General features: G+C 31.8%; 1 long non-coding RNA gene across 1 annotated transcript in view; it reads left to right on the forward strand.

The window, feature by feature from the left end:
• The window catches only part of LOC102674791, a 91,962-nt gene that overhangs the window by 79,820 nt on the left and 546 nt on the right, over positions 1–11,596 (forward strand). The gene's annotated exons all lie outside the window — the stretch shown is intronic.

The raw sequence follows: 11,596 nt of genomic DNA on the forward strand, positions 1-11,596 counted from the left end.
GTGCGACGCATCACGTGCAGGTTTGCTCTTTCTCTCTCTCTCTCTCTCTTTCTCTCTCTCGCCATTTACTTTCCTCGCATCGCAATATGGGACGGTTGTACAATGCTTGTTACGAACACTTATGGCGCTTACACGTGAGTATTGCGTAAATAGCGGATAGAAAATGCGTTGAGCCTTCCGTATCTTCCGTCTTAATTTCCTGGTCGATACGTAGGTAGGTATATGTAGCCTTGTACAATCTTGGCCATAAGTATGTATGTATGATAATTTTAGCGGACTATTTTTAACGTAATATAATATGGTTGTTGGTGTTTGTTATATAGGTTAGGTGGGTATCTTTGTATAATCTTGGCCATAAATGTGTAAATAAAATGTCGATTTTATTGAATGATTATTATTAACGTAAATATTAATATGGTTATTGATGTTTATTCAGATCATAAGTTGTAATAAGTAATTAGCTTGTTTTCTGTTTTTTTCAAGCTGCTACTTAATCTCTTTTATATTCTATTATTTTCAATTCAAGATATCAAATGTTTTAAATGTTAATATAAATTACATTTTCAAACTTTGTTATTTAGATACAAAGTTTTGAAATAAATAAAATAGATGGTAATTTATTGATGTTAGAATGGGAAAATATAATTATTAATATTAATACTAGATAAATTATTATTATTTTTATTTTTTTCTATAATTCATTGTATAATCGAGAAAAGTTGCATCATTATAGTTAATAATATCTAATATTAAATTGAGCAATTTAATTATTTATGTAAATAATATGTGTAATATTTAATATTTTATATGTTAGTTTTGTGAAATAATTAGTAAAAGCAAGATAGATGTATCGATGAAAAGAAAATTTAATTATTTTTCATTACTATTAATGATAAGATAATTCAAAATTTATTATTGGTAAAACATATTGCTTTGAAATAATATAAAATAAATTCATAAAATTGAATAAAATTCAATGATTTTATAAATTTGTTTTAGATTTTTATACTTATTATAAAGAGATGTTCATATACTTATGAATGGAAATGTATGTATATATTTTCTAATTGAAAGCAAGCGGATGAAAGAAACCTAGCACTTTCTGTAACGGCATACACGTGAAACGCTTCCGTGAATTTAGACGGTGAATTGAGCACACGAGTGGCTTCATATGTTCACGAATACATTGTTTTCTTTTTTTCAATGAGAAATGAACATCAATCTGTGAGTGATTTTGAATAACACGTATGAAGCATACAACAATCATGCGTATTTGTTGTTCAAAATAATTCCCAATATTTACTTTACACGTGTGAAAACTTAAATTAAATTTCATACTTTTTTTAATCTTGTGAAATTGTTATGAGTGTAGATAGATATTTGTGCCATAGTATCAATCTTTGTTTGAAAATCTGTTCGAATGTATGAAAGATTGATTTTATTAAAATAAGAACAGAAATATAAATATCGTGAAAGATTATTGATGATATGATATGATGAGTATTAAATTAGCTATTTTTTTTTTTTTTTTCATTGAAGAATGTTTCGCATGTATTACATGTAGTACATGTTGAATTACAATAAATTTGTAATTTATTTATCGAAACTGTTATTATAAAAAATTCTTTATAAACTTAAAATACCAAATAATAATATTTAATTTCATTTTGAATTTAATTAAAAAAAATTTTAATTAAAAAAAATTTGATCAATAAAATATAGTCATATTAATTGTATTCAAAGAAATCTTTTTTTAAATATTTCTTTATCATACGATATTCCATAATAAATGCGATATATGAAGATTTAGCATCTTACTGATATATATATACTCTGTAGTAAAATTTATAACAGAATACTTGATAAATATAGCAAAACAACATTCGTGAGATTTTTAGTTAATTAAAAAAATAAACATGGTACACGGTCTTATACAGATTTCCTTCACCCTTCGTTATTCATCAACAAAATTATAAAATTAGAGATCTCTCGAACTATTCATTTTTTTAAACTTTATTTTCAAAGATATAGTATACCTATATTAAAGAATGTTCCATCGTTTTACGCGCTCGACAGAGCTACCTCTTAGGTAACCTTCTTGCCTGAGCATGTAACGAGTCTTACCTGTCCTCTACACGCGTTCGAGTTGTCCACGTAACACTGGGTTTGCAAAGTAAATCTCGAAACAGGAGGCAAATGTAATAATATCTTTCCTCATTTATTGCAAGATATTTTGCAATATACATCTTGGATCTACACTTCGATGACACTCATCGACGTTAATTATAATTAGAAGCACTGTCTCTTCATTATATCTCATAGAGAAGAAGATATTAAATTTCTCTTTTCTCCTTTTTTTTTTTTTTACTATAAATCTCTTGTATTTTTCTAGAATTTTCATGATTATATTTGTTCAGAATATGTTGATCCATCACACATCATTATTTTACTATTTCATCGTACATAAAAGAATAAAATTTTCTTCAAATGATACGCGTTAAAAACTTTTCGAATTGATCAATTTTCGTGTAATCAATCGATCGATATATAATCCTCATATAATTATATATAATCATCAAATGATATCAGAAATATTACTATTAAAAAAGAAAGAAGAATAGAATAATGATAAAGTAAGAACGAAGGAAATATACGGATCGATAATCATTTTCAATCGGATGAAGGAAGACATTAGACAACGTGAAAAGGACTCGAAGGATGGATGTAAAAGAGTGGCCTGAATTTTTTAATTCGTACATGCGCGAAGAATGAAGCGTTTCCTCGCGTGCCTGACCCGACGCCTCGCGTGTAATTTCACCCCCAGCGTGGTGGACTCAATGCTGGCAGCCCGTAGGGTTACGTGCTAACCATTACACATTTAACGTATGCGTACGCCATTAACCTTCTTGACCTCTCCTAGTCGACTTCGATTTCACTGCTCAGCCCCGTTTAGCCCGCCGTGATTTCGTTACAATTTCGTTATTTTTGTTAGACGATGATCAGTGAAATGAAAAGTTAATTTAATGTCAGTTGGATTGATTTTTTCTTTTTTTTGAAAATTTAACGCGTAACCTTAAATTGTTTCAAATTTTTTTTATTTGTTTCGTGATTTCTCGTTCAACAAATTAATCGAATTAAACAAATTTTTTGAATATAAATCAATCTTTTAAAAAGATTTTGTTTTATTGCATGAATACACGCGAGAGTCGATTAGAAAGTAGAAATGAAAGTAAAATTCATTAGCTTCAGAAATTATTTGTTTTTCAACATAGTTCATATTTAAGAATATAAATTAATTTCTTTCTATGCATGTTTCTTTGTTTTTGTTTACTAAAATATCAATCGATTTTTAAAATTTTTTTCGGAATGTAAAAGAAATTAGAAATAAACAAGTATAGTGGATAACTGATTCAACTTTAATTTAGAGCGATGTATGATATTTACATCGTACTTGAAAAAATTGATAATAAATCAATTGAATTAAATATTATTAATTAAACTATAACTTGAAAATCAGTAATCATTGAATGAAAAATTTAATCTGGATAAACAAACTTCAATTACTTCTAATGTTTATAAGTATAGATAATAATAAAATACTTAATTATCGATAAAAGTTATAAAAATAAGAAATAAATAATTTTTGGAATAATAAAAAGGACACTTTTAAACAAAATAATATTATTTTAACATCATTTTATTTACAATATATCAAATAAATTTTTAAAAAGATCGTTCAAAAAGGAATTTGATTGAATATTTAATGCACATTGCGAAAAATAATATATATTATTTTCAATATCATTATTACCTTTTTTTTGTCAAATAAGCGAACGAATATATTCCTCCAGCAAAATTTTAATAAACCAATCGTTGCTCGAGAAAAGATTGAAAATCGTTGCGTATATATATATATATATATATACCTGAGGAAGCAAGTGTGAGTTCCCAGCTGTGCGTGAATTTCGATCGTTCGTGGAGCGTTCGATCGGCTCATTACAGGCGAGGCGGCAAAAAACTGTTGGACGATAAAACTCTGGCATCACGGAGGAAAAGATGATGAAGGGTACAAAGTGTTACGAGAAACAATGAAGAAACGATCGTTCACGTGCAAAATCGTAAAAACGCGTTTCCGGAATGGGACGAATGTCGAGAGAGGTTGGTATTCTTTGTAGCGGCGATGGATCTCGTAGACGTGGGATTCCAGGATCGCCTTGACACAAACAACGAAGCTGCGAAAGAGATGTGAATTGCTGATGCATGACACAGACCGCAGTCCACATCCGGCATCATCGACCGACTCCTGCAAATTCAGATCGTCTGCCTTCCCAGCTTCCTTGGATTATCAACCCGTACAGTTTTCGAACGTTGCCCCAGCCAAGCATGTTTTGATTCCATCGGATACATAACTCTTGAATCGTTTCGGATTTATTTTGTTATTGTTGTTCCTCTTTTTTTTTATTTTTGCTTATTTTCTATTAATACTTCTTTTTTTATTATTAAATCGAGTATATTAGTTATTCGTGCTACGAGTTATACGAGTTTTTTTTTTATTAAATATAACAAATATGTTATAGCTATCTATTCACTCTCTATCTATTTCAAAATCGATTACTTTCCACAAGAAATTCTACGAAAAGAAGCTGATAAATTTTCGACTATTAGCATCATATATCACAATTATTCGCAAAAAGAAATGGAAAATTATGCCAAATACCAAATTTCACACGCCACTCCCATCTTCCAACTTGATTTCTTTCTACGACAAATTACACGAAAACAATGGAAGCTAATTCGAATAATACGATTTCTTTCTACGATCGCATAGAAACTGTACAATACAACTTAATTTTCATCGTTTAGTTACGCGTAGTTAGAGGGTGAGAAGTTTCCGACTCGAGGAAGAGAGAGGAAAAGAAAGAAAGAAAGAAAGAAAGAAAGAAAGAAAGGAAAACGTTGGCCCAGGCGATACTTTCGGTGGAAGTGCAGCATAGCGGCGGAGGTGGATGAGGAGGGCAGAGGGGGAGGGGGAGGGGGAGGGCCAAAAAAATTCATGTCATACTCGAGTGGTTTGCTCGAGCCGAATGCTCGGCGCGTTTTACTGCGCTCTACTGGGCTCCGGTTGGCTCCACTTCGCCAGAACAAGGAAGGTCTTGGTTAAATCCAAAAGCGACTAGCACGCTTCTACTGGCCGCACCAAAGCGAGCGTATTGCGCCACCAACAGTCAGAAACGCCGCTCTGCCAGACTGCACAGATCGCTGCATTAATGCCATTCTTTCGAGCCCTGTTCATATTTTTCCTTGCTTCCTTTCTTTCTTCCATTTTTCGTTTTGTTTCCCCATTTCTCTTCGTTTCCCTCCTCTCTCTCTCTCTCTCTCTGCTCGTGTCTTTCTTTTTACTTCTGTTTATTTATTTCTTTTTTTTTTTATTGCGAATCGAAGATAATACGAAAAATTACACGTAAATGTGTCGCGCAATATCGATACGATAATGAAAGGGCGATACGAAAAGTTGTGAAAAGATCAGAGGGATTATCGACGTTCTGCACGATCGCCTTGATTTTTCAGGATTTTCCGTTCATCGACTGAACGATCGTTCTTTGCGCTCGTTTCGTTTTCGGACGAGAATTCGATTTACCATGAAATGCATATATATAAATGTATTTTTTCATTCTTAGAAATAAGGTTAGCTTTCGATATTGAGATTCTTCTTATCTTGTCTTAGAATTTTTATTATAATAAGTAATGTATTTAAATATTACAATTATTTGTAAAATACAGGTGTAAAGTAACTACGTTTATATGAACGATATGTGATTTTACTTTCAACTTTTTTGTCCAAATCAGTGTTTAGATATGCAGTAACATGCGAGCATAGGAATCTTTATGAAAAAGTAAGAGAAATAAAATTTTTTCGTCTGAGACGAAGAGTTAGAAAATGTTTTATTATACAATTGAAATTGGTTAATTTTCGATTGGATACGAATGAACTTTTAACAAAACTCGTTTGTTTTCACAGGTAGAAAATTTATCTTATCGATAAATCATTCGAAAATTAGCCACTCTCGCTTTTATGTTTGAAAAATTTTCAAATTCTTTTCAAAAACGGATAAAAAAAGGAAAAATCGGATAAAAAAAGTATTATTTTATTTCTTGTTTCTTATTTTTTCATAAGGAATTATTTGTACGTATTATTCGATCGAAATCTATAAATGGATTATAGCTTGTTTTTCAAATTATGTAGTGTGTTAGTTTATATCACATCTCGTTTTTAAACGTTCATTTATTTTAATTAAAACGATAAGTACATAGCTAAAGTTCTCTTAATCAGAAATAAATCGAATATGTAAATGAAGTTCTATTAAATTATAGAAAGTGTGCAAATAAATAGATTAAAATTTCTTAAATTTTTTATTCGATTATGAAAGTAGAAAGTGACACGCATTAACTTTTCAATAGCTTAGAATGATTCAGCTATAATGGATTCATCAGATTTCATATTGAAACGAAAAAAAGATGCATAGAAATATAGTAAACATTTAGGAAATATTAATTACTGAGAATATTAATTTTGTTCAACTTTAATATAATTTTAATAATATTTCATATGTTTCTATATAAAAGTTTTATGAACTTGTATTATTTATTTATGATATAATAGTATTATATATATATTTTCTTTTTCTTCTACTTTTTTTGCACACTACATCTAAAACAAAAATAATTTTGAAAAAAGATATATTTATATTGTTGTTATAAATATTTGTTTATATATATAATTATATTAAAAAATAAAATCTTTATTGAATTTCAGAGAAACATCTAATTAATATTAATAACTTATATATATAAATACTTAATACTATTTTTTATTACATTGTATCAACTTTGTTTCTTACTCATTCATTGTCAAATGAACTTTTAGCGAAAAAACAACACAGGAAGTCCAGCGCACGATCCTCTTTCATCTTCTGACCTAAATTCTCTGACTTTACGTTACCGGTTGAATAAAGAGGATATTTATAGAATCTATCATCCTCGTTCTTAATAAAATTTATCGAACAAATTAAATATATAATAACAAAACCAAGATTCAATAATTCAATAATAATTTCATTTTTATACTTTAATATTACAATAAAAAATTAACGTTAAAAAATTATTAACATTACAACATACATTTTTTTGTTAAATTATCCTTATTCAAATTTTTTATATATTTTATATAGCAATTTATTAATTTTTAGAAAATAGCTATAATAAGTCTCTAATTCTTTAATGTTTTCTCTATATTTAATTTTTAAATATATATTTCTTTCAATATCGATGTTATACACATTTCTGTGCTATACAAATATACAAAACGATCATCAAGTATCATAGCTTTTACAATTATAAATATTATATATTATCTTCTTTTTCTATAATTTATTTCACAACGATTTGTTCACACCATTTTTATTACTTCTTCAATTTTACTCATACATCATTCAACATAACTTTCATCTCCTCCCAATACTACCATAAAACGTTTCCATTCTTTTCAAAAGACGTATCTTCTCAAAACCTGAACCTATCCATTTTAATCCCAAATCCCAACAATATCTCACTTACTATCAACGACGCATCAACTACCACGCATAAAACAACACGCGATAAAACTTACATCCCCCTTCCCCCATCGATGATCCGACCCAACTATCAAATTACCAAAGCCCCGTCCTCCGATTCCATTCCATCCGGACAAGGATGATGATCCCCTTCCCATTGTTAGCATAACCTAGCCCAGGGTCCGGCAGATTTTCATCGTGGAACGTCTCGAGCCAATGGGCGGGCGTCGGGCTCCTCCGGTTCCAGAAAATTACGCGAAACAATCCTTGTAAGTCTTGTCCAGGATTTTGATAATAGAGAAAGAGAAAGAGAGAGAGAGAGACCCTCTCCTCCTCCTTCTCCTCCTCCCTCGTCTTATACGAATACGGGAAAGGGTCCCGTACCACCCACCCCGGGGCGAGGCTTTCCGGCTGATCACCCGGTGTATGGACACACTTACGTGCATCCAACACACGAGTTCAAGAGGCACAGAGGGGGGAGGGAGAGGTGGAGAGGCGAGCGAGCGAACGTAGTTTCGTATGAGAATACACCACCACGATACGTTGCACGAGGAGGAGGAGGAGGTAGGGGGAAGAGGATGAAACGAGCAGATAGAAGCAGATACCGATAGAGGGATAAAGGAAGAAGGAGAAGGAGAAAGGGGTGTGCGCGATGGGATGGATGCTACACAGTACGCGGACGGTCTTAGCGGTATCTTGGCTCCCTCGCTGTCCTGGGGGCGAGCGGCTAAATACCTCAGGATTGTTACTATTGCCACCCCTTTTCGCCCCCTTCTCCCTCAGCCCACCCACCCCACCCCCTTTGATACGATGGAATGGGTTAATGCTATTGATTCACGTGCACAAGGTGCTTGGGTAGAAGCGGCACCGACGGCAGCCACTGTTTGACAGTAACGGATCTCCTCTTGTCGCTTTCTCTCTCTCTCTCTCTCTCTCTCTCCCTTCTTCTTCCTCCCTCCTTCTCTTTCTCTTCTCTCTCTCTCTCTGGCCTCTCTGTCATCGGTTATCTTTCCTTTCTCTCGCGCTGCCAGCCAAGATACGACGGTGTACATAGACGAATGCAAGTATCGAGCCCCTTGTACTTTGTGTCCCTCGAAACCGAGTTCTCGAAAAGTATAGGGACAGGATAGGATAGGATAGGATAGGACACAGGGTACCGCAGTTAAGTGTTCACGAGGAATTCGAATTGGGGATGGAGGGGGGCCGACACTTTGACTTTTCGAGCCCGAGTCGAAGGCCCGAAAACTTTCCGTTTCCCTTCTTTCCCGATACGGAGCCATTGGCTCTCGCACGGGATCGATACGGATTGTATGTTCGGGTGACAGATTTGTTGCAACGCTTTTGCGACGATGTTTGCAAAATGTAATTTCGATTGTCTTCGTCTATCCCTGCGTATTTTCATACGCGTGAACATTTATTTGTAAGTATAAAATATTTGGTATATATCGGTGATTTAAAGTAATCCTGTAAAATTAGGCGAGCAATAGATGTAAATAAGGAAATGAATGAATCGGGAGTTGGAAGTAGAAATGAATGTCAGGCACACGTGAAATCTATAGGGGATTAAAAGGAGAAACTAGCCTGTGAATATTTTTATTTATAATTCAGAAAATTTTTAAAGTTATTTTTTATTCATTGAGGTTCGATGAAACTGCATTCCATTTTTTTATCGCTATTATTATATTCTTATATTATTATATCAACACATTTATGTTAATAATATATAAAATGAAATGCTAAAGTATTATTTTAGATTGGTATTTTCGAATGATATTTAATATCAAATAATAGGAATAATATTAAAAAAAATCTTGAATAAATTAATTTATTATTATTAATACACAATGCATGAACAAAGAATATATATATATATATATTACAAATGATTATAATTCATATTTTATTTCGCAGATCTAAGCGTAAAAATGTATCACATCGCGATTTCAACGCTACAAACTCTTTTACCAAACAACGTTAACGTATTACATATAAAGTCGCACAAATATTTCCATATAGCGACTTAGAAACACGCGAACGTGGATAGTTTATGTTATTGATCTATATGCGCATGATATTTGAACATAAATGGCAATGACGTTTCCAGCATTTCAACCAATGAATCGCTCTCTCTTCGTTGCATGCCTACATGCACACAGAAATTAGTTGCATTATCGAAGTAATAAAAGTTTATTCTATTTGATTTATAACAAGGTAAACTAGATAAAGATGACAATGTTGAAAAAAATTCATTGTATATCAAGTTGAAGGAAATCGTATGAAACGATCGATATCTTAATTTCTTTTTTAATTGGAGTCAATCAAACAATTAAATGGTGCTCGATAGTTGATTTAAATATTAACGTGTTAAGAAAAAGTCAAATCAATAAAAAATAGATATTTGTTTTTTATCTAAGAATTCTGTAATCTCTCATAAAAAATATAGTTTTCTTACTTTTATTTAAAACTTTTTTTTTATAAAGATTAATTTTCAAAAATATTTTCTTGTTTATATTAAAAATATTGATTTAAAAACTCAAACTATTTAATATGAAACAATTATAAAGCAAAAAGTTGAGATTTTTAATTCAATTAAAACAAAGAATCAATTTAAGGTCCTTGTATATTTCCTTCTATATTATTTTATTTTTATTATTTCTTTTAACATATGTCAAATTTCCTTCGGTTCTCTAGAGATGTATAAAAAAATAAATTTTCTTTTAAATATTCTTTGAAACTTATGGTTCATCAACTTTAAAGTGCCATCGTGTTGCGTAGGAAGGATACGCTAATATCATAAATGGTGCATTAAATGCGTGGCGCGAATATCGGCCGTTCAACCCCTCGAAGTCATCACCCCATTTTGGTACTCTTGAATCGCGGGGCTCCGTCGAGCTATATCTTACTTCTCGTTCTTGGCCAGTTACTTCGCGAGATTACATTTTTATCGATCCTCGAAGATGTCAAATAACTGTCCCCATTAACAATCCAGCCAAGTTGATACACGTGTATTTATAGAAAAATAATTTATTTTCACCTGTCGCGATACACGTGTCGGATGTGGAACGATCTCGACCGATAAAATAATTCATCGATTTCATGGAATTATCCCTGTCATGAATTAGTTATTCGAAGATAGAAAGGTAGGAATATAGATACACATCGGGAATAATATAATTTGACGTGATTCATCGCGTAAGAAAAGTGTGACACGATTCGCAAATTCAATTTTCTTTCAAAAATAATCTTCCCGGAAGTTGTTTTCTCGATATACACGGAACGAAAAATTTACGAAGAATTATGATTATTGTTTAATTATTATAACGTAAAAATAATTTTATACAGTGAAAATTTTGAAGTTTCGATTTTTTGTTATTTCTATCGTTCCAATAGATTATTCTCTTGCAACTGCCTCGTTTGAATTTCACTTCTTGTGAAATTTAAAATATTATATTCATTAATCAATTATCAATTGTCGATTAACGATAATTTCCTTCGAATCTATTTGAAAATTTCTTTGTCCAAAATTATTTCTGACATGTAACAAACAAAATTATATTTCGAATAATTAAATTAAAATTTGTAATAAAAAATTTGTCAATCGAACCTTTCCAACCTTAAAACCTTAACGTCTTAAATATTAGAAGGCAATTATATATAGCTCTAGCTTATTAGCTTATTACAGAATAAGCATAATAAAAGAAAATTCGCCACCACGATTCGTTCCATCTTATTATACACGGCCGAACGAAATAAAGAAAACTGCAGTTTCGCAAGTTCGTGTTATTGGGCGCGCACGATGTATATCAAAGATAATAAAGCCGGAACGAAACCAGCCTTCTTTCTTGAATCATCATTGGGCGCACGCGATAATATACATGCAACCTGTTCCATCGTTTCCCTCTTTATCCCAAGAATTTATCTCGCGAACGAGGGGAAGGAACCGGGGACCAACTTTCAAAATACTCGTGATTTCATCCCCCCCCCCC

The sequence above is a fragment of the Apis dorsata genome, unplaced genomic scaffold (assembly GCF_000469605.1).
Source record: "Apis dorsata unplaced genomic scaffold, Apis dorsata 1.3 scaffold_342, whole genome shotgun sequence".
Taxonomy (NCBI): domain Eukaryota; kingdom Metazoa; phylum Arthropoda; class Insecta; order Hymenoptera; family Apidae; genus Apis; species Apis dorsata.